Source organism: Gallinula chloropus, assembly GCF_964237585.1.
Source record: "Gallinula chloropus genome assembly, chromosome: 5".
Lineage (NCBI taxonomy): Eukaryota > Metazoa > Chordata > Aves > Gruiformes > Rallidae > Gallinula > Gallinula chloropus.
Window position 1 is genome coordinate 75,735,213 of NC_140090.1, and position 26,406 is coordinate 75,761,618.

General features: G+C 46.5%; 1 protein-coding gene across 2 annotated transcripts in view; it reads left to right on the forward strand.

The window, feature by feature from the left end:
* GRK5 (G protein-coupled receptor kinase 5) overlaps nt 1–26,406 on the forward strand; it is a 165,729-nt gene that overhangs the window by 26,910 nt on the left and 112,413 nt on the right. The window lies entirely within an intron of this gene.

The window sequence follows — 26,406 nt, forward strand, 5'->3', positions numbered from 1 at the left end:
CCTGTTCACTCAGTGTATGTCCAAGTCAGATGCTCAAGTCATGGTGTGAAGCCTCCCCTGAGCTGCCTGAGCCCGTTCCTGCCCACCTCCCTTTGGCTGGGTGTTGAGGAGCGCTGCTGTCAGAGCGGGGAGAGCTGCCTCCTCTGCTCCCCTCCTTCCTTGAGGAGATAACTCTCCAGTGAGAACTCCACAACATGGGTGGCTTCTTTCTTTGCTATTTCTCAGCAGTGGACGCCAGCCAGGATTTAATCTAAGGCTGTAGTGGTCAGGATGACCCCGCTGGGCACAGGAGGGGATTTGGCAGTGGATGCCCTTCAGTGGCAGCACTGTCTGGGCTGGGGCTGATGCTGTCAGGATCCATCACACGGGAGGTCTTCCTGGAGGACCTCAGTCCCGTAGTGCTCAAGCTTGAAATCTTCAGGTGCTCCTTGTGGGTGTGATTCTGGTGCTGAGGGTCACAGAGCTGTTTTGGATGTGGTGCCATCAAGTGTGGAGACAAGAGGTGACTGTGGTTTCTGCATTGTTTGCTCTAACCATAAGCAAAGGTGGAAGCTGATCTCTGTGGACAGGTTTTGGCTGTGCTTATCTGTGCCCTGAAGAATGAATGCAGAGGATTATTGCCTTGTATTCCTAAAGCCATGGATTTCATGCATGGATATAATATGAAAAGTCACTTTAGTTCAGCAGAAAAATATTTGGACCCACTAGGCAAGGAATTGTTTTTTTATTATCTGCGTGTTGGGGAACAAATCCGTTCTGATAAATGAGGACAATATCGAGTCCATTTTTGTTGGCACCCAAAAATAATAGATAAGTTGTCTCGGGCAGTTCCAGTGGATGATGTCCAAAGATGACAGGCTTTTGCTACTGATAAGTTTGAAGTAAATGTAGTTTTTTAGGTATATAGAAGAATTGTTGTTGCTCCTGAGTACTGAGTGTTCCTAGTCTAGTTACGTAAGAACAAACAGTGACGAAGTTGGCTTGAAGCCTTCTTCAAAGGTTTATTTGGATCACAAAGAGAGTTCCCTACTCTGTAAAAAGAGAAAACTGGGTTGATTTCACACCAGAAGCCATTCACTATGAATGTCTGTAGCAACACCTGGCAGAGGTCCCACTATCACAGAATGAAGGCACCAAACTGTGTATCAAAAATACAAGAAGAGCAGAGCAGCCAGGCAGGACATCTCTGTCAAGGAAATCGATGCCCCAATTTCCTTAGACATCCTGTGCCTCCTTCAGGGTTTTAAAATGAGCCATAACAACTTGTTCCTGCAGACAAAGCCCAATGCTCATTTGTACTCGCCAGGTCAAGCTCTTCCTTCGTGTGTGGGCAGAGACCCTCCACTGAATCGGCTTATTAGGGGGGAGTGGGGGTTCCCACGTTACAGAGAGATTTAAAAATGGCACTCCTGCTACCACAGAAAAATGAAGTGAAAAGCCAGCTGATGAGGCTTTAGAAGCCATGGTTTGGGCTTATTGATGAGAGAAGTTTTCAGGCAGCTTTTCTGGTTTACCTATGTTATAGCTAGGTCCCAGCTAGGGAGGTGTTAGTGGTATGTAGTGAAGGGGCTGGGAGAGGTCCCGTTCTGTTTCATGCCCAAACTCCAGCAGTGCCCTCCTGAGCCTGTACCAAAGCATCTTGTCACCTTTGCCTCTGTTTCCCTGCCGATAAAATGACATCCACCAGGATGGATGCATCGTAAGACATTGTAGAACTGCTTTCAGAGCTTCGTAGGAAAGCTGATGCTTCAACAGAAGAATAAAAGATGTTTGCTTCTGTATGTGTTGTTGCTGTGATACATTCTTTGGCTTTCTGTAGCACTCTTACGCCTTCTACAGTAGTTCCTGTTCATAGCTGCTCTTCCTGCTCTGTCCTTGTGGGAAACAGGGCTGTTCCACATCAGACAGTCATTCCCTTCCCCTTAGATGCCATTAACTTGAATTCAGTTGTGCACCAACTTTGCTCCCTTCCACTCAGTGCTGATCAGGCAGTTGGAGATGAATGGCAGATGTCTTCAGCTGCATAGACATGTGAATGGAAACTTCCAAACACAGGCGGCCAAAAGCGACGGGGTCAGGAGCAGGTTGAACAGGAGCTTGGAGGTTCTTTTTGAGACCTCAGTAGCATCAGTTAAGAGGCATTTTTTGCTTCAGCCTTTGCATTTGCTAATCCTAGGGTAGAGATACTCCTTTGCTGCTCCGCTGCCTAAGTGCTACAGTATTTGTGGCCTGTTCTCGTATCCACAGCATCATCCCTCATTCCACTGTTGTGAACACTTTCTGTGATTAACTGGCAGAGGGAGCCCTGGCCAGTCTGAGAGCTTTCTCTTGCTGTTTACTATCATTATAATAAGATATTTGACCCGTACAATAACATCATTACTGTTGGGTCCAAAGCAAAAATCTTTGTATTCAAAATGCTCTGAACTTTGGGAAATGGTCAGACCCAGATTTTGTGGCTTGGCTCAGGGTCTGAACGAAATGAAACCAAACATGCCTAGGATTAAAACTCCTTTAGAGTCAGAGCTTTACTTTCTTTTGGAAAAGTTTCAATCTTTTAAAATCTTGATTGTTTGCAATGCTTCTTAGGACTTTGCAAACACAAGTTCTCTACGGACCCTTTGTCCCCAGATCCTTTCCTATAGATTAGTTCATAGATTTCTAATATAAAGGAAGCCTATAATCTCACCTTTGATTTTTTTGGTTATGTTTTCACCTCTGTAGCGAGAGGAAGAGTTAATGTAGTCATAGACTTGATGTTTGTAGGCTCCAAGCCTTTTTTCTTTTTCATGCTGTGTAGATAGCCACATACTTCACTATGCCGTTCTTGGAAAACATACTGGTGATATGGTTTTAATTTTAAATTGGTCTGACATCTGAAGCTAAACATCTCAAGTGTCCATCTAATGCTTCCCCTTTGGAGATTTGTGTGCTGTTGAATGAATCTTTGATACACAAGGACCTCTGCGTGCCAGGCTCCTATATTCTATAGAGAAATCCCTAGTGTATGGGCCATGTTTAGGGAAAGTGTTAAATGCTACCAGATAGCTAGAGAAGGACTTGAGGGCCCTGGGTTGAACTGGTTTTTGTTTTGATACTAGTTTGTTACTTGACAGATGACAGCCTAATTTTCCTGATAGTTTATTTTTGGGAAGATCGTGAGCATTTTCAGCACTCCTCTGCAGCCACTAACCTCTGCCTTTCCGAAAAGTCAGCTCGCAGGCATTTATCTGAACTTATTCTGTTTACCCCCTTTATAAACAACTATTAAGGGGACCTCCCCGGCAAGTTGATGTTTAAGTCCTTTGAAGACCTCAGCAACTGGATCCGCACGAGGGGGAGGAGGTGGTTTGTGATTACGCGTCCCAGGGATGCGCGAGGCTGGCACAAGCAAAGAAACATGGGGGCTCATTTTCCTCTCTCCTGCCTGGACCTGCAGCACTGCTCACAGCTCCCCTTCTCCCTGCAGACAGCTTCCCCATCAGCCTGTCTGCCCACGAAACCACAAGCAGGGACCGAGTACCTCGAGTTTCAGCCTTACCCCTTCGCCGCCCCATCTTGGAGCTGTGGTGGGGTTGGTGCAGCACCCAGCCCTGTGGTGGGCTCCTCTCTGCGGGCTCCCTGGCAGCCCTGCTTGCCTCCCTGCTGGGATGGCAGGATGCTCAGTGGAGAGAGTCTTGCGAACGCTCCGTGGTCGGCAGAGACCGCAGAGCCGCAGCTGGCGGCTTGTGGGCTGGACCTGACCCGCGGCAGGGCCTGGCTCTGTGCCTTTTCCTCAGAGAGCGTGGGGGACGGGAGCTGGGGCACAGCAAAGCCACTTCTGCTCATTTGCAGCGGCTGAAGACCTGGCTTGGGTAACTGGAAGGAATAAAAAACATTCCTGAGGCTGGAGGGGATCCATAGCTCAATTTGGGGCTTCGGATCCTCTCCATAGTCTTTATTTGGGTGCCTGTGAGGGTCGTATTTGCATTAACTCCAGAGGGCTGCCAGGAGGAAGGCAGGTCAGCTCAGATCGTGCTGAGTGCTTCTTTTAGTGCTCAAGCCGAGCACTCCAGATCCTTGACATTATTGCCACTGGGAAAAGAAAAACAAGGTATAAATAAGGAAAAGCCAGAGTTGGGTACACTGTGCTGATAATGTGGGGGGGGGGGGGCAGGCATCTGTAGGCACACGTTCTACACAGACTCTCACATGTCGTGCCTGAGGAGAAAAATTACTCCAAAAGTGTGCTTCCCACTGCATCACCCAGACCTCACAGCCTGAGCAAAACAGCACAGGCTCAGTCAGCTAATCTTCTCCTAGAGATAATGCCATGATATTTCACGTCCTTTTGGGGTGTTTTTTTAGCAGGCTCTGTATGCGTTGCTTAGCGTGAAAAGGCTAAGGTAAATCATTTTCCTCTAGAAATGCCAGCTGCAAGAAATCCTTCCTCCTTGCCACTCCTGCAATGGAGGGCTTGGCATTTTAAAGCCCTGAGCTGGTAACTCACCTTGCTTGTAGAAGGTCCCCTTCCTGCCTGCTCAGCTTTCCAGTTGACCAGTGCTTTGGCTGCTCTATGCTCTCCATGGATGGTCCTGGGGTGCTTCACCAGGGATCCTTCCTGAACTTTCACTTGAGTCCAAGCTCCCACCCCCATGATCTCCAGCTGATCTCCGCTACCACGTGAGGAGCTATCTTGACACTTACAGCTACTTGAGGACCCAACCTAGGATCTGCCACGTTACACTCTTCTCTCTCACTATCTGCAGCCCCTCAAAAACCTTCTTTCAGCCGAATGGCCCATATTTTAGGTGCAGGATGTGCTGTACCCTGTGAGCGCACGGCGTGTATATGTACTTTGTGGTATGTGCTGATTGAGCTCAGTACAGCTGCTCTCTGATACTGCTTTATAACATTAGAAATATTTCCCTGTGTGCAATATCAAATCCCAGTTGTCATGTTTATTCTGTGGTCGCCGCTGCCGGTGGGGTTCAGGCTGTGCCTACAGAAGTGCTTTTATGCGTTTGTGCACTTTAAAACCCCAGTGCACCCTACTGTTTGTCCCTGTCCCTGGGTCTCCACAGTCCGAGTTCCCTTGCATGCTGCCTTGTGATACAAGCTCATACTCTCTCTCTATGGCCTGAAAACAAAATGCTCAGTTCCTTCTCATCAGCTACGTGCCCGGCTCCCTTTGCTGCACGGGGTGAGGGGTTGGTAGTGCTTCATGAGCTCACCCTCCCAGCTCTGGCTGGGACATTTCAGTACTATTTAAAAGGAAAAAACCCACCAAAAACCCCAACAAACAACCCCCAAAACAAAAGCAAAAACAAGCGTGGGAGGAAGATCCTCAAGTTCTGCAAGAGTGAGGCTGAACTGATGGTATTAAACACTTATTTGTGCTTTCTCCTGTGTTCCTGCTGGAAGAAAGGGGAATGTGAGGGTGGAGGGGAGAGAAGGGCTGTTTAGCAGCACTGCCCGTGTGCCAGTGTGCATCGGCTGCACGCTGGGGTGTGTGGCGGCGAGGCAAGGGATGCTGCTGCAGGTCTGCCTGGGGTTAGGCTGCTGGGTGCAGGGGGCTCAGCCAGGGCCAGCCCCACGTTATGTGAAGGTCTTAAGCTTAGTTCCATTGTGAACTGGGCTTCAATGGAAGTAGGTAAGCAGAGTGTTACATAACCTGAGGGGGAGAAGGATGTGAATTTAAAGGCTTGGGCACCTTGCACTTAGGGCTGTGCTGAGACCCAGCATTCAAACTCAGAGTCCAGATTTTGCTGGAATGATCTCGATTTGCCAAGTCTAGGCACGTAAGGAAACTCACCCTGACTCCTCCCAGCACCAAATCCCCCCTCCAAAATGGCAGCAAGCATGTAGGGAGAGACCTGCCATTTCCCATGTCAGCGTGTCCCCCTGGTTTGGTGGTCCCTGTCACCAGCCTGGAGACACCTCCTTCATCCTGGTGCCTCTCCTCTGCCTCCCAGTTGGAACATGCAGGGAACCCCCAGTTTCACTCCCTGTTGACACTCCCCCCTCCTCCATCCCAGCAAGCACAGTAACATCAGTAGCACTTACAGTGTCCTTTCCATCCAGGAGCATTTGGGAATTTTAGGAAAGCTGTAAAAAATAATAATCCTCTGCTTGCAGAAATAGATCTTCAGGCCATCCTGGAGCATAGCAATCTCCCAGCACTTGGGACCTGGCCAGCTGGACCTGTTTAATGCTCAGCTCTCTTGTGTTACTTTTTTTTTGGAAGAACTGATCCATATTAGATATTTTAGCATTTCATTCCTTTGTTATCATCTCTCAAGCAAAGAGACCTTTCTTCTTCCACATCCTCAGTTTAATCAGGAGGTTGAAAATAGGTATTTGGGGATTCCGGCGTTATTTATTTTTCCCTATTAGGAAATGAGTCACGAGGAAGTGGCAACACTGTCTCCAATCAGAGGGAGTCAGGGCTTGTGGATGCCAAGGACTCGTCAGCTAATTATGACACTTAACTGCGCAGCCTTACGGCCGCTCTCTGAACCTTGCCCTGTTTCAGGGGCAGGTTTTGCCTTATTTATTGTGTTTCCTCCCAGCAAGCAGAAAAGGGCATTTCACTCCTTATCAGCGAGCACATATCCTGAGAGGTCCTGAGTGCTTTTTCAGCCCAGTAAATTGAGGGGGTTGTCGCACACGGGCAGCATCGCTCGGCGCTCCCTCCATCAAATACACCGTAGAAGCATCTACTGGCAGAAGCACTCATAAAATTACCCATCAATATCTCTGCATTTCAGCTGCCACATACTCATTGCACTGATAAAAAGTCACGTGCGTGGGCCAGGCTGGGATGGATTTACTGGAAAGATGTCTGAAAAGTCATTTCTTTTCCCTGGGAGACAGGGAGTGCCTGGGTTATTCTCCTTCATGCCAGCGCCGCTTACAGCCACATCTTTAAGTCCTGTTAGGTTTAGCATACTTCTCAAGATGCATACAGAGTGCTGCTTTCAGTTGCTAAATATTAAAATTGAATGTAAAAATCATCTCTGTTGTTTTATGTGTTGCCCAGGCCCTTTGCCTCAGCGCTGGAGTCCTTTTTTGTCAGGTTATCACCCTGATATGAAGTCGTTGGCTCTCCCCTCAGTACTGAAAATTAATTACTTTTAAGAGCAGAATGAACTTTATGTCAAAAAGCCACTTGCTTTCTGCATTAAGAAGCATAGCTCACTCTGATTCTAGGGGAAAGTTATGTTGGTTTTAAGGCAAAAGAAAAGTAATTACAAATAACTGTGCGTGAAGCCAGATGAGATTGGCTGGATCCTGAGGAAAATGTATCTTAATCCCTTGATCTGACAGTTGCCTGGCAGTCAGAGCAGGAAAAGAAAGTCACTGGGGGGTTTTTCCATCTCTCTGAGGTGGGAAACGTACATCCTACTTCAGAGATGGAAAATGAACAAATACTTCTGCTGGGCAGCAGGACAATTACACACACATTCTTTTCTTGAGAAACTCCACAGAGTCAGGATATTCTCAGTTTCCGGTGATACGAGTATCACAGGCTCTGCCCCAGTCTCCTCTGGGTCTCACATGTGTGTTTACACAACTGTCTCATTACTAAATTATGGAGGTTTTTATTTGGTGTGCTGCGTTCATCAGAGCCGTCGCTCCAAGACCTAAACAAAACTGGAGCCCTGTCGTCCTGCTGCTGTGGAAAAACGTAGGAATAAACTGTTTACGACCAAAAAGTTTGCAGGCTGAGGCAATTAAATTAAAAAGGCAGGTAGAGGAGAGGGGCAGGATCTGTTTAAGTGTGCATGTGTCTGTGCATTATGGGTGTATGTGCATGCTTTGCTTACACAGAGGAGGAACAGATGCATTGTAAATATTTTTTTTCCATTTTAAATTTTTTTTTTTCTTATTTCTCATCACCCAGTGGCTTAAAACCACAGCAGGGCAACGTGAGTCCTCCCCTCAAATCCTAAACCATTCCTTACCAGTCTTATTTTAGACCAGAGTGTCTTCCTCTCCCTCCTTAAACCCCAGTTCAGGGCTGGGGTTGCAGCTCCCCCAGGTCATGGAGAGCTTCCCCATGCATCTTGGGGCTGCAGAGTGAATTGCCATCTTCTGAAGCTTCGCTTCCTCTTGTGAAGAGCCAGGCTGTGGTCAAGCTGTAAAACAGCAGCTTGAACAAACACGTTTGAAGTTTCTGAGATGCACAATAGTTACATGTAGTTATGCACCAAAGGAAGACAGAGGTTTCTAGAAATCCCAGTAGTTCATCTGAGGTCCTTTCTGATGTGCCTCGGCTCTGCAACAGCCCAGCCCAGCAGATCTTTGACAAAACCATAGGTCTCTGGGGGGTGTTTGTATTTACTTTCTAGCTGCGCTGATGCTTCTACTAATGCATTTGGTGGTGGTGGGGGGGGGGGAGCTGGACTCCACGAGAGGGAATGCTAGAGGAAATGGGGGAAAATCACCGTGCAGAAGCGTGGTTTGTGAAATGAAATGCTTTGTAACTGTGGCTGGTACCTGCTACGTGCTTGCAGAAGGGCAGCCCCAAGGTAAGAGGGATTTAAATTGCATTTTTAACTGCTTGGATTTTGTTCCTTTTCTATGTTTTTAGAGATGTGGCTCCTCTTATTGTGCAGAATATATAAAGCTCCAAAGAGTGTGTTAAAAATCATTCTGTTTAGGGAGCTAGACCATTGCTGAGGAACTGTAAATGCTCTGTGAAAACTTGTCTTTGGTTCCCTTCCTCTCCCCATATCAGTCATCTGTCCAGTCCCTGCCACTGCCACTGCCTGTCCAAACACTCCCTTTCTAACCTGATGGCAGTCCAGCATAAAACTACTTGTTGTTCCAGATCCAAACTGCTTTTCTTCTTTTCTCTAACCTGAGTGTCCACAACTGCTTCACACCTACTTATTCCTGTTCCAGAGCTGTCCTCTGGCTCAGACCATCCTCCTCTCCCCTCTTGCTTACCCCTCCAGTACACCAGGGCAGCGGGACTCATATTTTCAAATGCTTCACTAACCTCTCTGGTTTCCCTTGAAGGCCCCTAATAAATACACATCCTCTGCGCTGAGTTTGCAAGGGCTCAGCTTGTGAAGCTTCCTTCAGTTTTAGCTCTTCTTGACCTCTCCACAGCTTCCTTCCACTTGCTCTAGCTGTAACAGCAATTTTCCTAATGGGCTGCATGTCTACAGCTGATTTGTTTTACTTTTGTTTATCTTTGTCCGATACCACCGTGGGGTTATGCCTCTCCACGATGTAGTGGAGAGAAATACAGGCCTGGTATGATAACAGGAGCCCTGTGAAGTGGAGACGTAGGATGTGGTGTGGAGGAGTACGGGCAGGGGAAGGATAAGCAGCAGGGCACTGGAGTGTCACTGGAGACCCCACAGCTGGTGACACCTCACCCGTGGTCAGCTAAAGAAAAGCAGCCCCAGACCCCAGCCAAACTGGGTTTGTGGGGAACGAGGGAATTGTATCTAGCACATGTAAAAGCCATCAAATATAGTAAACACAGACATAATGTGGAGCTACAGATCAGTGGAGAAAGACCAAAGGTGTAAAAGCATGTTAGCAAAAGATTCAAAAATGCCCTTAAGTGGAACCTAGCATGAAGAAGAAGAAAACATTGGAGAGGACATTATATTCCTACTGGGAGAGGAGTCTAGGTGATGGGGATTCACTGAAACACCCCCAAATGCCAGGATGAACCCTCTGGCCTTGGGACCCAGAGAGACTGGGAAAGGGAGAGGATAGCACCAGGAGGCAGGGTAGAAACTAAAGGTGTTTCATAGCAGTTCTCACCACACTAATATTAATTCTTTTCTGTAGATAGAATAAGAAAATAGATAGGGGTTAATACTAATTAGGGTCTTAAGATTTCAGTTATTCTAACAATAAATACTTGACCTCTTTGCTGATAAAATAAGATATTGAGTGTAACAAAATGATCAGTCGTGTGCCATCACCTTTTTACGTCAAGGCTTGGGCTGTAAGCTTACAGCCTGGAGATGCTGAAGGTCCACAGTCTAGTATCACACACATCCCACCTAAATAATTCACACGCCCTTCAGCCTGGCCTCGGCTGCCCTTCGGACTCTTGGATGTGAATGCATGTGTTGGGTCTCAGGCTGGGATTACATATGTGTCGGCTGTTCGGGGTGCAGTGGAGGAAGTGTGAAAACAAAAGACCCTTGAGTGGCTTCCAAGGAGGCCCTGGGACCGTGCTAGGGAAATCTGTGTGCTAAGGGAAACAGCGTCTTCTCAAACTCCTTTTCCCTGGTTATGCTTATAGGGACCAAAAATAAAACCCGGTGTAGTCTGCTGGTAGGTGAGAGCTAGGCAATCTGCTCCTGCTTTCATACCAGATGGATTAAATATTCCCCACTTAGCAAAGCCCAGCTTAAGGGCTAGTCTGTGACAAGGGCAGGCAGGAGGCGAGGGAGCTCTGCTGATGCTGTGGAAGCACGCAGGGCCATCGAAAATAGGAGTGTTGTGATCCACACTTGCTGCCCGCGGCTGTTGCCGTGAATCAGGCTGCGGCTGTTCTCACTTCCCCACCAAGTCTCCTGCAGCTAAAGAGAAAGCGGCTCAGGCTGGGAGAACAGAAGTGGTTCTCCAGCAGCAGCGCCGGGTTTCCATGCTGCGTGAGGGTGGGGATCTGCTCAATACCTTGATAGGTGAAGACGAGAGATTGCAAAGCAAGCTCTTTGGAACACGTATTAATTGGCCATATTTTTCTTGTCCCTTCTCTAATGAACCTTGTGTGAGTAACAAGAGATGACTGCAGCCCCGGGTGAGAGAGGGGGGATGCTGTCTCACACATTTGATCTCAGGGAGACTATCTATGTCCTCTTAGGTAGCACAATAGGATCGTATGACACTTGACCATGGAGCTGGGACTCTCCAGGCAAGCAGGTCAGATAGGGACCGGTCTCCTTTCAAAGCAACTGGAGCGTTCCCATTGACTTCTGTCATTTCACATCTTCAGGGCACACCTCCTTGCTGAGAGCAGCCTGATGCTCACGGTCTGAAGTGCCTTAGCAAAGTGTTTGAACATTCCCCATCTTCAGTTTCTCCCACCCCTTCAGTTGAGCAGAAAGGTGAAGCTCCTGCTGTAGTCCATGGGGCAACATCAGTGCAGCTTCTTAAAAATCCCATGAGATCTCTATTTGCCCAAGTTTTGTCCTGGGTGGCCATAAAAGTTCGATATTGGATTTTGTGTTTGGTTTTATGACTTCTGCTACGCCGTGGACTGCAGACACTGAGGCCCAAGGTGACTTGCCTTCACTCACCATGTTGAACATTAAAAGGGAATAAAAATTCCAGTGCTTCAGGCTCCAAAAGTGCCCTTTAATGCAGGAGGAGAACCTCGGGTACATTTAATGTGTTTCATCTCCAAGAAGTGCTTCTAAATGATGACTGCATTAAAAACATTTCCTAAAAACGCAGTAGAGAGTGTTGGAAATTTATCAACAAATAAAACTGCAAATGAAAGAGGCAGCTTCTTCGAGGTTTATCTCTGAAAATTACTGAAGCATTTACAGAAAGGTTTTGTCAGGTGATTTGCATATTCATGAGCTGCAATTTCTCCAGTTGCTGTATTTAGTCGATAATGCCTTTTTTAATACTGTAATTAAAAAATTTTGATCTAGGTTATACTTCAGTTGCTTGCTCAGGTGCACCAAAACAATGGATGTTTTGTTTACCTGTTGGTTTAAATACAAACTAGGACATGTTGAAACATCAGTCGTAAGAGAAGATTTCATACCTGACAAATTTCTTGAAGGAGCCCTTAGGCAGTCAGGCTCTTGACACTGCCACATGAGAAGGCCACAGCTACAGGGCTGCTTAACTTTTGTCAGCTCAGACCAGTGTCTGTCCTCACAATGCAGGGTGAAGGAGAGGTGCTAAAGGTTAGCAGGGCAAGGGGGAGGCGCCTATAAATCTGTTTTAAATTAGAACTCTTTAAAGTTTTGTGAAACTGCTAGAGAATCTGTAGATAAATTCAGGAGAGGCAGGGAGCGGCCTCTGAAGATGTAAAGAATTTGTAAAATGGGCATGGAGAGGTGAAATCAGAAGTGAAAGCTGATGCAAGAAGAGTGCCATTAAATGATTGGCGCTCCTTGAGCCTAGGGCATGGCTAGCCAAGCCTGTGACTGTGCAGCACTGCCCACCCGTCACCTGCCGTGGGTTAAGACAAACACAAACCCTGTCACAAGACCCTCCGCCCCCAGAACACTTCTGAACTGGAAAAGAGCAAAGTGGAGGCTGTGGCTTCTAGGACAGGGAAGGAGGAGATGGATGAAGAGGCAAAAGAAGGACGAGAGACAAGTTGCACCAGGAAAGTTGGCTGCAGCAAAGCCCAGAACCACCGGTTGAGTCCACCCATTCTTCTTTTGCCTTGAAGCCATGAAGATTTGTGTCTGTGGGTAATGGCAACAAGAGAGAAGTTTCTTCAACAATCCATTCTGCAGATGTCCCTGTCTAGTAATCCCTGCATGCTGCTGTGACCTGCTTGGGACATGGAAGCCCTATTCCATGGGAGGTATTGAAGCAAATGAGATGCCAATTAGCACGAATACTGAAAGCAGTGAAATTTCTCATGGACACAAATTGTGCTGTATCTTTTTTGAAGAGGTTTCTCCTCTCTCACATTTTGTCACTGGTTAATAATGTTTCTGTTTATATTCTGATGGGACTGACACAGGTGGGAAGCTGGTGTTCTGTTGTACGAGCTCATAATAATGTAGACATCTAAATGATTAACCTAAGATGATGCATTTTGACCTTATCAAGTTGTAGTATCCAAGAGCAGTCAAGTCTGAACCGCTTTGATAATTTTTAGCAAAAATGTTGACAAATAGTGTACTTTCTCATGGAACACTTGGAAGCATCATTTCCCAGTGGGAAAACGTGCCATCGAACAAAATGTCAACAGCTGCTGAGCTAGAGAACATGCTAGTGGACAATGGGAAGGGAGGCAAAAAAAGACACATGTGTCATTCACACACACACACACACACAGAGTTGATGAAATCAATTTCAATTTATTCAAGTTGTTCTAGCATCACTTTCAATTACATATGCCAAGGAGAAAGCTACAGCATCCAGCTGTGGGAATCAACAAGACAATTGCGCAGCAGTCGTGAAAAGAACAGTCAGCAGAGAAGTGATTTGCATTTGCTTTTCTTGACAGCTGATATTTTCCTGATAAATTGCTGCCCTTTGTTGTTCTAGTTGCTTTGAAGAATGAACGCACTTAAGGGGGTGGTAGCTTTGCCCACGTTCCTGGCTTTGCATCGGCTGGCACAGGTTGGGGATGAAAACAGGAGGCTGAGACAGGAGGAGGAGGTAGAAGATCATGTAGCAGAGGTAAAGTTGGCTTGGTAATTAGCAATGTGCTGTAGACAGGGTGCTGCTTGGATGGCAGTGTCATCTAGAGTCACGAGTGTTTCAGGTCGCAGTTTGTCCTTCAGAAGCAATGGATTCGGGGGCAGATTGATGGTAGGAAAGAGACTTTTGCTAATGACCACGAAAACAAATGAGGTTGCAGGCTGCTGAGAAGAGGCAGAGGAACTGTGGAGTTTGATGTCTTCTTCCTATGGGGTGTGGGTTTGTGCCAGTGAGAGAGGAGAACAAGGGAGACTGCCAAAGCAATTCCCCTTTAAACCCTTAACTGTGTCTGTGGCCATGCCATGGGATGTGTTACCTCCAGGAAGGAGGACATAGAGGGAAGCGTTGGCAGCAGGATATGCAAAAGGTGCTTGTATCAAATATGCAAAATTATTCCCCCAGGATCATGAGATCATTGTGGGGTCATATTGTTGTTAAATGACTTGTTAAATAGGATTTAAATGGCTTATTAAATGGTGTCCCCAGCTGGGCGTCTCTTAGTAGGCAGACCAGTCCAATTATTCTGGATTTGCCCTCTTCCTGCAGCAGCCCTGTCCTGTCTGATGCTGAAATTCCCTCAAAATCTGCTGCTGCAGGAATGTTATTCTAGCCTAGGATCTAGGCCAGGCCTTTATTTCTGTTAATTACAGATCAGTCACTCTTTTTCTTTTCTAAATGTTGAAAAAAAGTGTTTTATGTGCAAGAATGGCTGAGAAGTGATACACCCACAGGAACATTATATTTCTCTAACATTTGCCTCTCTGTTCTTTCTCTAATTTGCCTGACGCTGTCTTTGTAGAGGATCTGTCTCCTCCTGTAGAGTGTTCCCTGCCTTTTAGATGTTTTCCTTCTCTTCAGCCACCCTTCATCCCCACCACTGGCACATCACAGTTTGTTGCTTTTTAGCGCTTTATCAGTTGGTGAGTGAGAGTTTTCTCTTTCTGTCTAACTCTTCATCAGAGGTTTACCATTAAAAGCCTCCCTTCCCTTTCCACTGTGTGAGTGGGCTCCTGAAGAGCAGCAGTGGTCCTGGTGAGACCAGATCAGGGCTAAGAGGAACAGGACCACCACAAGTACCCTCTGCCCCGTTTCAGTAGGTAAACCTATTCTGTTTTCTGTTTTCTGTGTAGCATCTGTACAATGTCTCCTGTTTATTTCAAAATAACACCTTTGGTTGTTGGCTATGACTTTTTTTGAGTGTTGAAGTTAGCACCTGGGTTTTCTAAATTACGCTGAGACAATAGCAGGAGGATCTCTGCATGGAACTGACAGTCTGACAGTCTGAACTGACTTTACACTGGTGAGATTGTGTGCTAGCACTGGTGGCCCTGACTCATCCAGCCCTCTTAAGGGTAATCTTTGAGGCTTTGGGCAACATTTTCAGAGTGCCTTTGTAGGCAGAGCGCCTGCAATCCCTTCCTTGTCACTGAGATTTAAACCTCAAAGTGCCAAAGTCACCACACACAATGACTGTGCTACACAGGTCATGGCATGTGAAGTGCTCGTTGCCTTTTCCCCGTGACTGTGTGTTTGCTGGTGCATGAGCTCTCCTGAAGTGTGTGCCTTTGGTTCAGGCATGGGATGCTGAAGTCTCAGCAGGTGTTGAAGGCAGCCCCATAGGAAAAATGTTCCTGCTGACATACAGCTTCATGGGAGACCAGCAACCAAACGCTCTCCTAGAAGTGCTGAATCTGTGAGCAGGGGTTGAGCTGGTACAACACAGCACAAAACACCTATTTTTGCTCTCAGGCCCAGGGATGGAAACAGACCTGGAGGGAGCTGGGATACTAGGTGTAGTATGTCACACTTCTGCTTTAGGTGTGGAGGCACCACTGTGTTTCTTAGGCTTACCAAACTGGCACAAGTAGTGTTCCTTCCCAAGAGAACTGGTGAGGAACAGCCTTATGTCCTGTCTCCTTCAGGCTTGTGTCTGGCATACTTCATATGGACTTGACAAACAGTTGGACTTGATGATCTTAAAGGTCTTTTCCAACCTTGTGATTCTGTGATATACTGACAGATTTTCCCTCTAACATCTGTGGGGTAACCTCAGATGTGGGGTAATCTCAGGGGAAGAGCTGTGCTGTGCATGAGGAACTGGGGAAAAAAAGGTCACACCCAGGGCTAGAAACACATCTCTCCTTCCTGGCCTTTTGTGGCTGTGGCCCATCACATGTCTACTTGAACCTGCTGCCATTCAGCAGAGACAGTGTGAGTCACCACTTCTCCCTCCTGGTTTATCTGGGCTTCAAAAGGGACCTGTCATAAAATCTTTTGGGCTTTTTGGGAAGGAAGTCTCTCTTGCATCGAGCTGCTATGGCCTGCCTGAGTGTGGTGTGAAGAGACAAACAGAGAGAAAAGTCCTGAGAACTTCTAGGAGGGGATGGGACATCACTGCTGAACCCCAGAGAGCATTCAGCTTCTCTTTCGTCTGTGGGGGATAACCACACATCAGATGAGGACCCACCCTGACCACCACTCGGCCGAGGTGACAGCAGCACTGGAGATAAATAGGATGCACAGCGTTATCTCCACATTCAGTAACAAATAAGACCACGTGAGATCTTGAAATAGCCCTCCTTGTGTTCACATCAGGGTGTTCAGGAGAGTCTCAACCAGGGGTGGATCATGGTGGCCTGGAAGCTTCCTCACTTAACGGGCTGACACCCTGCCTGCGGGATATGAGGAGCTCTCTACGGGACACGGGATGCTAATAAATGATGAGCAGGAAATTAACAGGAGTGCAATTATGTTGCCCTGCAGGGTTTCACATCAACATGCTGTGTGTGACTAGGGAAAGGTGTCGTGGCTGAGGGGTTTCACATGTACACCTCTGCACTGGTCCTTCTGGCATCGCCCACTGAAGCAGTCTGGAAGGATGTGGAAGAGGCACTGCCATCTGGAAAGCAAGCCCTTGGACAGGGAGCAACTGATTGCCCATCTCTTGCTTTGAGCTATGCTTTCCAGCAAAGTCACTGCTTCAAATATATTACCTCCCTCACAGACATGCTGAAGTGGGGTGCAGTGTCTGTGTCCCACCTTCCTGGTGGTATTTGAAGGGTCATGCTTCTTAGGGTGTCCTGGTCAAGGCGGGTTAAGAGAATGCTTGGAAATACCAAGTACGTGCATATTTGATTCTGTAGACAGGTACACCTTGAAGTGCTGTAACTCCCATTGTCTGAGCCAGATATTTCTTGGCTGCTCAATGTTAGGCTTCACTCTTTGATGTATGGCAACTAAAGAGAATGAGTCTGAATTTAAACATCTGGCTTTTTAAGGCCTGGGAAATTCATGTGATTCACAGAAAGGATTTTCATGATCAATACCTGCTAGCCCCTGAGCAGACCCTGCCCTTTGAAACTTTATCCTCTGTGTGGTAGCTGTTCAAACATGGCCTTCAGTCTGCAGCGGGGACATCTCATGGCATTGACCAGTGTGTCAGGAGAGGAGCTGGGGAAGCCCTATGAGGAACATCTCATGCTGCCATGAGTTGCTGTCCTTGCAGTGCAAAGTACAAGAGAACTGGAATACAAAAAGTGTGACCTGGGGAATCAATTTGCTTATGGGATTTCTTTAAAAAAGGAACCCGGTTAACACCCTCTCTCTCCCACTGTCTGTATCTGTCATGTTTTTCAAGCAGAAGGAATATTTGGAGATAGAGACCCTATCTGGAGTACTGTGTCCAGATCTGGGCCCTCCAGTACAGAAAGTTGTGGAACTATTGGAGAGGGTTCAGAGGAGGGACATGAAGCTGATCAGATAGCTGGAGCACCTCCCATACAAAGAGAGACTGAGGGAGCTGGGCTTGTTTAACCTGGAGAAGAGAAGGCTGTGGGGCAATCTCATTGCAGCCTGCCAGTCCCTGAAGGGAGCAGAGAAACTGGAGGAGAATCAACTTTTTAAAAGGGCAGACACTGGCAGGACAAGGGGGATGGATTGAAGCTGAAGGAGGGAAGGTTTAGATGAGATATTAGGTGGAAATTCTTTACAGAGAGAGTGGTGAGGGGCTGGAACAGGCTGCCCAGAGAGGTGTGGATGCCCCATCCCTGGGGGTGTTCAAGGCGAGGTTGGATGGGGCCCTGCACAACCTTGTGTAGATCCAGGCCTGGAGGTTGGTGGCCCTGCCTGTGGCAGGGGAGTGAACCTCTATGATCCTTGGGGTCCCTTCCAGCAAACTGGAGAAGCCCCAGGGCTGCTCTGCTGAAGTGTGCCTGAAGCATAGGTCTCTAACAGCTGAGGTGCAAGAAAAGTGAGCTTCAAAGAGATGGTGCTGTGCTGCTGGGAAAGCTCTGTGCTCTTGTAAGATCTCCATACATGAGGTAGAGTTTTCCACTGTGAAGGCAAGCCAGGGTTTGGGCAGCTTCTTCCCATACAGCACACACTGCCCTACTTCAGGGGCTGGGCTGGCCACGGATTTTTAAATGTTAGAAACATTCGTCTTTGATTTCTGTCGCCGTTCAGTATTATGGGAAAAGATGTTATCACAGCTAATCCGTGCGGTGTCTGTGGAATTTCTTGGCCTGTGAGGATTTATGCTGCATTCATGTATTCCATGAATTGGGCACAGGTTTTGCTTCCGACAGCAGCTGGTTTTTTTCAAGGGCATCCCAATAAGATGAAAGTGTGGTCTCTGACAGAAACCACAGTGTCAGACTACGGACTTGAGGATGTTTTGGATGGCTCTGTATTTTAATTCATGATTTCCCCTGGCACCTAGACAACCAGCATTTTATGTCAAATCCTAAAGGGAGGGAAAAAGAAGGAGAACTGGAGGAAATGCCTTAATTTAATTGATCAGAATACTTTGGAAATTCATATGTGCCTTTTTTTTAAAAAAAAAGATGTAACCAGAGAATAGAAAACATGCTGCACCAAATCATACTGAAGCTTTAGCATTGCATTGCATTTTTTCCTGTTTCTTTGGGCTTCTAAACATATTCTAATATGCTGAAAAGAACAAAGCAATACTTAATTGTTGAAAAAAAAATTAATACAAAAGAGCAGTCAACCCAGGGAACTCACTGCTGCAGTTTTTTGGCAGGAAGTCAGATTTTTGTAGGAAGATTTTGAAAAGCCTTGGTACTATCATGAGTTATAAAGTTTGTGGTTTTGCGTAGGAAGAGTAAGAAAATGAAAATGAGATCTTGTACTTCAGGATATGATCTATCATTTGTCTCTTCCCCAGCTTCGTATTAAACACTTCAGTAGGCATTTTCAAATGCTGTTTGCTGAAGTATTGAGCAGAAACAATGAACGAAGCTTGTGATCAAAGCTGAGAAGCCTTAACTGATCACTTATGTGAATCATCTGAAAGCCATTATCAGCATTGTCTTATGTATATCACAGCTGATCATTTACTATATTGTTCTAACATACCTGCCCTGGGCTGTCCAGGCTGGAGGAAAACAGGAAAGGAGGAGGCTCTTGGCTGTAAATGAGTATCTTGTTCCTTCCTTTGCAATGCCAAAACATTTATGAATGGGCTTTGACCTTGAAGTAGGCTGAGTTGCTAAGGGTGTTTATAAGTTTCTGTCCATTCATATTTCATTCACAGTGTTTAGCTTTTGTCTGAGCGAGGTTTGGGGGTTATTTTTTGCTTTGCTGAATATAATCCATCCGTGAGCCCACCGACCAGCGCTGCCCCCCCCTCTCTGTACAGCCCTTGACAGCACATCCAAGGTCAACTTCAAAGTCCGAGAGGTCTGGCTGAAAATTCACCTTTTCTCTGTGCCTCCTCACTCAGGCTTTAAGTGTAACAGTCACAAATGGTCCTGCAGCTCTGTACCATGACACACCATCTACACAGAAGGGCATCGCTTCCTTCAGGGGTCCTGCCTAGTCCTACAGAAGTTTCTAGTGCAGCCTTCCGCCAGGTACAGCAGTCCAGCTGTGAAAATCACTGGCTGTACTTGTGGCATACTGACAGCATTCCTTTCCCTCCAGATTGTGCTACAAAACCCCAGCATTTAGCTATTATCATGTCAAACCTACGCTGTCTCTTGCTCGTGACCAAAACTCACTAGTGCTCTGCGGTCATCATTACTTCGTGGCTACAACACTTGTAAAGGTGACGTGCTAAGTGAAGATAAAACATACCATGACCAACACACTGCAAAGCGGTGTGAGGGTAAGTGTGAAACAGCATTGCATGGGAAAGCTTACACACAGATTTCACTTTAGATACTCCTGGTTTGGTGTACACCATAGTGTAATCAGCTCTTGCTCTCAGCCTGCCTGTTGCTGTAAGGACAGTTGTAATAAGCGGCTCTCCTCAAAAGCAGTGTGCTGTATTCTCCAGGTGCCTTTCTGGGGGTGCTGGGGTATGTCTGAACTCAAGGTCACCTCCCAGTTCTCAAGTGCCAGAGGAACTGGGAGCAGGGAAAAGTGAGGCTGAGAAACTCCCCTGCAGAGGAAAACATGCTGGGAGGCGAGAGGCTGCCGTCCCTTTGCTGACGCTGGGCATGCCTGCAACGCAGAGCTGAGCATGATGCAGAGATCCCTGACCCTGCACGCACCGGGTTTGAAGCAGACACATAAAGAGCGGTGCCACGTCAGGGCGGCATTGTGCCCGGGCTAATTAGCGGGGGCTCTTCGCTAGTGCAGCTCCGCTCCCAGGGAGCCCTCGCAGTGTGCTTGCTGCGCCCCGTGCCGCGCTGCGTGCTTAGGTTACTGGCTCACACAGAGCTTATCTGCGGCACTTTCCTGAGCCCTCTACACATGCCTGGGGTTTTTTTCTCCCCTTGGTAAAGCAATCGTTAAGACTGGGTACAATCCCCCCCCCCCAGTTTAACCCATGGGTCCATATTGCTTAATATCCGCACCACAAGCAGGATGTAGGTTTTGTGAGAGCTGCTCAGAGCTCACAGGTGTGACACACCATACAGAGAGCTGTCAGCTACTCCCCTCCGACACAGCCCTTTTTACATCTGACCTGCTTTTTTCAGATAATGGTGGGTTTTTTTTTTGTCTTGCCCAAACAATCAGGATGGGTTAGCAGCAGAGAGCCCTGCATGAAGCAGCTTTCTGATAGTCAGGACTCAGCCCCCGAATTTGTCTAATAATCCCACCGGTTTTAATCAAGAGAGGAGGCTGTGAGAGGCTTGTAAATTCCTCCAGCAAAATTCTCCATTCTCATTCACAGAGCAGATCTTGCCTCCAATATGCTTATCTCCCTCCCCCTGCATGCAGAGCCCTTGACGTCAATGGAAGATACGCTCTTTCGGGGAGAGCAGAAGACTGAGGTCATGCTCTGCCCTGCAAACAGAAGAATTATGTCCCTGGCGTTGAGATGAGAAAGCTCTACGCTTTAGCACAAAAGCAAAAAGACTTGAAACAACGGCACGTGTGGAAAAACCTAAAGGTAGACTGCCTGTGGGAGAGATATTTGGAGCTGTAGCAGCAGGCTGTAGAAGGATGCAACTCTCAGTTACGTTTAAGAATGTGCCGTTTGGCAGCCATGAATGGTGCGGAGGCTTTTCATTCATTCTCCCCCTTCCAGATCTGGAAAGGGACATCTGTCAGCCCTGTGCCCAAACAGCAGTCGGTGGCTGCGCCATGCTGTGCTCATAACCCAGGGCGTTTAAATCAGAAACCCAGGGGTCAAACTCCGCGGCTCAGCCATCATGGTATTTATAGATTGCATTAATTTACTGCAGATCTTGCGAGTAATGGGTACTCTGCATGGTTAAATTATCAGAGGTTAAAGTGTCACCAATTGTATTTAACCTAATGATGGATGTTGCTATTTTGAATTTTTTCCCTGTATTCCAGAGGAACAAGTAGAAGGGTTTAAGAATCCCTGAAGAAAGTATTAGATTTGCTGTGATTATCAAATTCCACTTATAAAGCTGCTTTTGTTGAGGAAGTGCTTTGCAGAAATTAACATTTTGCCCAGCGTAAACTTTGGAGCGGCGTCCAGCTCATGCAAATGAAATACTGCGATTCACCTCAAAGAGCTGTTTATTTCTTCCTCGCAATAAAGGAAGTGAGTTCGTAGCTCTGCAGGAAACACCGCTCTGGTGTGGAGCTGTACAGAACAAGGTTTGTAGCTGTACAGAAATATACTGTAGATCACCGAGGCCAAAAGCCAAATGAGGTGACCAAAGCCAGAAGAGGTGTCCCTGGGTGCTCCCGGGACGCTGCAAGGAGGGGGACTTCTGCAAGACACTTTCCTCCCAAGCTTGGAAGTCAAGCAGCGTGTGGCTCACGCCATGCTGCTGAGAGCATTTGCGGGTGGTTTGTGTTGCTTTCATCCCGTCTCCTGTTGCTGCCCAGGCTGTTATTATTCACCCTTTACCTTCTCAAAATATTGAGCCAATTAGAAAAACAAATCTGGCTTTTGGTGAGTGCCCAAGGGTAAAGCTGTAGCGATGTGTGTTCTCTGCAGGCCCTGATCCTGGGGGTCGCAGTTGCCCTTGGGAATTCTGGGCTAAGCAGGACTGAATTCCTTTCTGATGTGTTTTACACCTCCGCCAAGCCACACTGAGTGGTTGCTTTTGTCTGGATTCACAAATCGGGCAGCACCAAGGAAGGAAGGGATGGTGCTTGGAGGACATCTCCCCGAGCAGATAGCAAATGGAGGTCCCATCTATTGCATCACGCTCTGTTGCTTCCAAACTGCAAACTGCCAGTGCATTTCTTGGAACAGTGGCTGTAATTCCAAGAGTGAGGTACAGACATGTGCTTCTGGGTTTTGTTTTCCCTTTTAATTGTCAGGCAGGTGAGCCATGGGAATCAAGAATAATTGGGATAGGACTAGTCCTGAGTGCCGTCAGTTAAATTAAATATTAATCTAAGGTGCACGTGTTGAAATCCCTAATGTTTGGGTTTCGTGTTCTCTTTTGATCGATGAAATAAGTGACGTCCTCCAAAAGTCTGTGTGCGTGAGATTGTGTGTGTTGGGGGGCAGATTTGAAGCGTTTCAAGGTTTTAGTACCAGAAACCCAAGAAGGCGCTATGCTTCCATTCCCATGCCAGCATTTTCGACCCTGTGCACAGTGAGAGCACATTGCTAACTTTAGTGAAGCCCTTCATTAAACCCATCTGATGGCTCAGACTGCCTGCTATTAGTATTGTTTCATACGTGATAAGTGGTCTTGCTAAGCCTTCTAAAGCGAACATAACAGCCTGACTCGTGCCCAATGGGATATCCATCTTGTATCTGACTATGAGGAATAAATTATGCTCTTACACTGATAATTGCTCATGCCTGGATTTGAGGATTACAGTCCTGTGATGCTGATTAGAACTGGCCTGCGTCTTCGTGCACAGATGCTCCTTGTGATCCACTTCAATGTCTGCCTCGGTTTTTCCAAATTGATTGCTCTTTGCCAAAGAAGGTAGACACAGTACCCAATTCTGCAAAAGCACTGCAGGCAGCTAGGACCTGATTTAAATTCTGTACAAGACCAGGGACTGGAGAACATACCTTCTGCTGTCTTCTAGGTAGTTTAAAGACATGTTCTTGGGCATTTTTGTTGCTTCTTAAAATTGTGTGGGTCTTAGAAAAGCAGTATTCAGAAATAAATGACTTCAGAAAATTCAGAGGTATTTTAAAAAACCCATAAAAATTCAGATAAAATGAAAGAGTAAGTCTGTTCTACACTGAAGAAAGAGAGGGAACCATGACTTTTTTTTCTCTATAAAATAATTTCCCCATGCTTCTTAACAGGAGCGGTGACAAAGAAACGTAAGGAGTTACGCTCTACACTTGCTGCCTACTTTCTCATCCTCAGCTTAAAAATAACAGCTCTGTAGCACCTTCTGTGTTCTTGAGACATCTACACACGCTTCATGAATAATCTTTAGGGGGAACGCTACGCTTGATCTCCGATTGGGATTCTCCCGTCTCACCCAGCGTTGACTTAACCCCGCTTCCACAGAAGTCAAGAGTGAAACGCCCATCCATTCCAGCGCGAGCAGATTTTGACTTTTCAGAAATGCTCAGCCATATGTGTTCTCATTTTGGAAGGATCATGTGGTTGCATTTGGCCCATGTCGTGTTTTAGTCACTCAGAAAGAACACGCGGAGTTCCAGCCTGTCCTCACCTGCCCTCGCGATTGCGAGAGCTGAGGGCCTTGGGGAGGTTTGAAGGGCCAAAAGTTTTGCTGTTGTCCTCTTTTTTTTTTTTTTCTCTGAGGGGGTGTGTATGTGTGTGTGTGTGTGGTGTTTGTTTATTTGTTTTTCTTCCCAAATTTCAAGGAAACATATTAATATTCTAAGGCAAAGGGAACGCAAACATTTCTAACTGGCTATGAAAAAGGAATCAGAGAAAAAACAATGTTTGAGCTCAGTCTCTCTGTTTTATTTGCTAATAGATGATAACAATGTTTTTATTTTATGCAGTTTATCATTCAGTGTTTTAAGAGGGGTGGAAAAGACTTTGGAATCCAAAGTTAGAACAACCTTTCTTAACCTTACTGAAAACCTTTTTAATACTCTTCTTAAAAAAAAAATGTAAAGGAATTGACACATCTGTGAAACATTTTGATTGGTATTTTCTGAGGGAAAAATATTCCACTGAAAATTTCCATCTGGCTCTAGGGCTTCCCAGTCTTTTAATGTAGTTAGACCCATCAATATCAAAGGGAAGCCTAGGAAATCCTCTCCATTCATGTTATTTGCTAGGAACTGCTTGAGGGCGAGATGAAGGACTCTGACTTGAGATCATTGGTAGCTTTAGCAAGTATGTGTATCTGTGGTCACGGTTTGTACCCTGGTATGATAATGTGAATTTCAGCAGCTGTGAACGTGGAGCCCAGCCCATTAAATCTTACACTCTCAAGGGTAATAGCCCCTGGCAGCAAGGCTGGGTGAACAGACCGGATCTGCTTCACCCATCTCACCTGAGTCCATCTGTGATCATGAGCCAGAGCCTTTGGCTCCACGAGGTGTTTATAAAGCCCAACTCTTTGCCTAAAATCACACAAGAACTCTGTGCTAGAAGGAGGGCTTAAAACTAATCCTCCCCGGGTCCGAGGTTAATGTCCTTTCCTCTGTATTATCTTTCCTAGTCGCATCCCTGTCCTCCCATCTGCTTAGTCATCTGTAAGGTAAACTGAGCATGCTAGGGAAAGCTCTTCTCTAGCCAAGGGTATAAACAAGTTAAGGAGGCAAACACAATTAATCTGCGCTTTCTCCCACATTCCTTGTGCTCTGTCCTGCTGTCACCGTGATCCCCGTTGCAGTCAGTGAGGGATTTGCATCGGACATCCCTGATCTAGGTCTGCCTGTTAAAGGATTCGCTGTCCCCCTCAGGTAACTGCACGTGCCATCAAGGTTTTCCATGACTTTGTGAAAGATGAATCTCTGTCTCCATGTTACACGGTTGTCCTGGTTTAAACACACTGGTCTGAGCGATGGGAGGTGGAAGTGGAGGCAGCTTGTGACTTTGAAAATGTTCAAATCACCCAAAAGAAATTGCCTCAGACATTTTTCTGGTATTTCAGCTGAAGTTCCATGAAAAGTGCAAAAAATAACGCTCCTTTGCCCAAAAACGAAGCCCCAAACCAAACAAACCCATAATAAATAAAAGCTTGCCAAGAGTCATAAAAATCTTAAACTGTGATTTAATGTCCTGTCTCCCTCTTGTCTTAGTGGAAAAGGTCATATAGATGAAAGACATCTGCTGTTGTATCTCTCCTGGATTTTAGGACAAGTTTAAGTCCTATTCTTGGATTTTTTTTCTGTGAACAAATTACCATAAATTCCTTCTATTCAGTTGTCTTACTGTGTCAGCCCTTGAAGAGGATGAACAGGCTTGTGGCCAGTGCTTTCAAATGCCAGGCTGCATCCCTTATTTTTGGTTCTTCAGAGAGGGATGCATGCTTGTGTCAGCACTGGGTGAAAGGCATCCAAATATGACTGAGTTCATCAGTGTGAGCTGGAGGTTCTGACCAAACCCACATCCTAGCAGCAGCTTGTGGTGAAACCTTATTCACAGGGTTGTTTTCGAGCATCAGAAGGATGCGGAGGGGTAGCAGATCAGCTTGCAGGAGGTCAGAAGCAGAAGGTGGCATCAAAGGCTGGTGTCTGTTGATAGTCAACAAGAGTTTGGAGGTGAAAAGAGAATAATGCTGGAAAACAGAAGAAATTAGTTACTATTTGATATGGTAGAGATGGACAGAAATCTGGTAGACAGAAAGACAAGAGGAGACAGAGTGAAGATGAAGGAAAACAATGGGTCTGACTCACCTTTACTCTTCAATGCTCTTTCCATCTTCATGTTTTTATTAAATCTATTTGAAATGCAGTCAGCTCTGGGCAGCAGTGCATTTACAGTCCTTCCTTTTCCCTGGCAACTTTTAATGGCTTTTCAGTAATACCACCCCATTCTGAAACAAATGTAGCTTCCTCAGAAAGCAGTTCCATCCATGAGTGGGAAAATCGTGACCCTCTGGAGCCACAGGGGATGAAATCCTAACCCTTGCTGAAAGCAGAGGCGACATCCCCAGTGACAGCAACGGGACCAGGATGTCACGAAGAATGATTTTGGCTGCTGTGCTGTGTAGGGAACTCTTTGGGGATGGGATCTGTGTTCGTGAATTGCCTTGTACAACAAAGTTCTGAATTTGTTGGCCTCCAGGCATTGCAAAAAAAAAGCAAATGTTAAACAAGTTGTCCTGAGAGCAGGAGAAATAATGAAACGTTGGTGCCATTGTATCAGGAACAGTGTAACCAGCAGGAGTGGGGAGTGATAGTTGGTTGTACTCAGCTCTGATGAGTCAGCAGCTCTAGTACTGTGTTCAGTTTTGGTCCCCTCACCACAGGAAGGATGTTGAGGTGCTGGAACGTGTCCAGAGGAGAGCGATGAAGCTGGTGAAGGGTCTGGGAAACAAGTCCTATGAGGAGCGGCTGAGGGAGCTGGGGCTTTTTAGTCTTGAGAAAAGGAAGCTGAGGGGAGACCTTATCACTCTCCACAACTACCTGCAAGGCAGTTGCAGAGATGTTTGGGTCAGTCTCTTCTCTGGGGTGACAAGTGATAAGATGAAATGGCTTAAAATTGCCCCAGGGGAGATTTAGGTCAGATATCAGGAAGAATTTCTTTA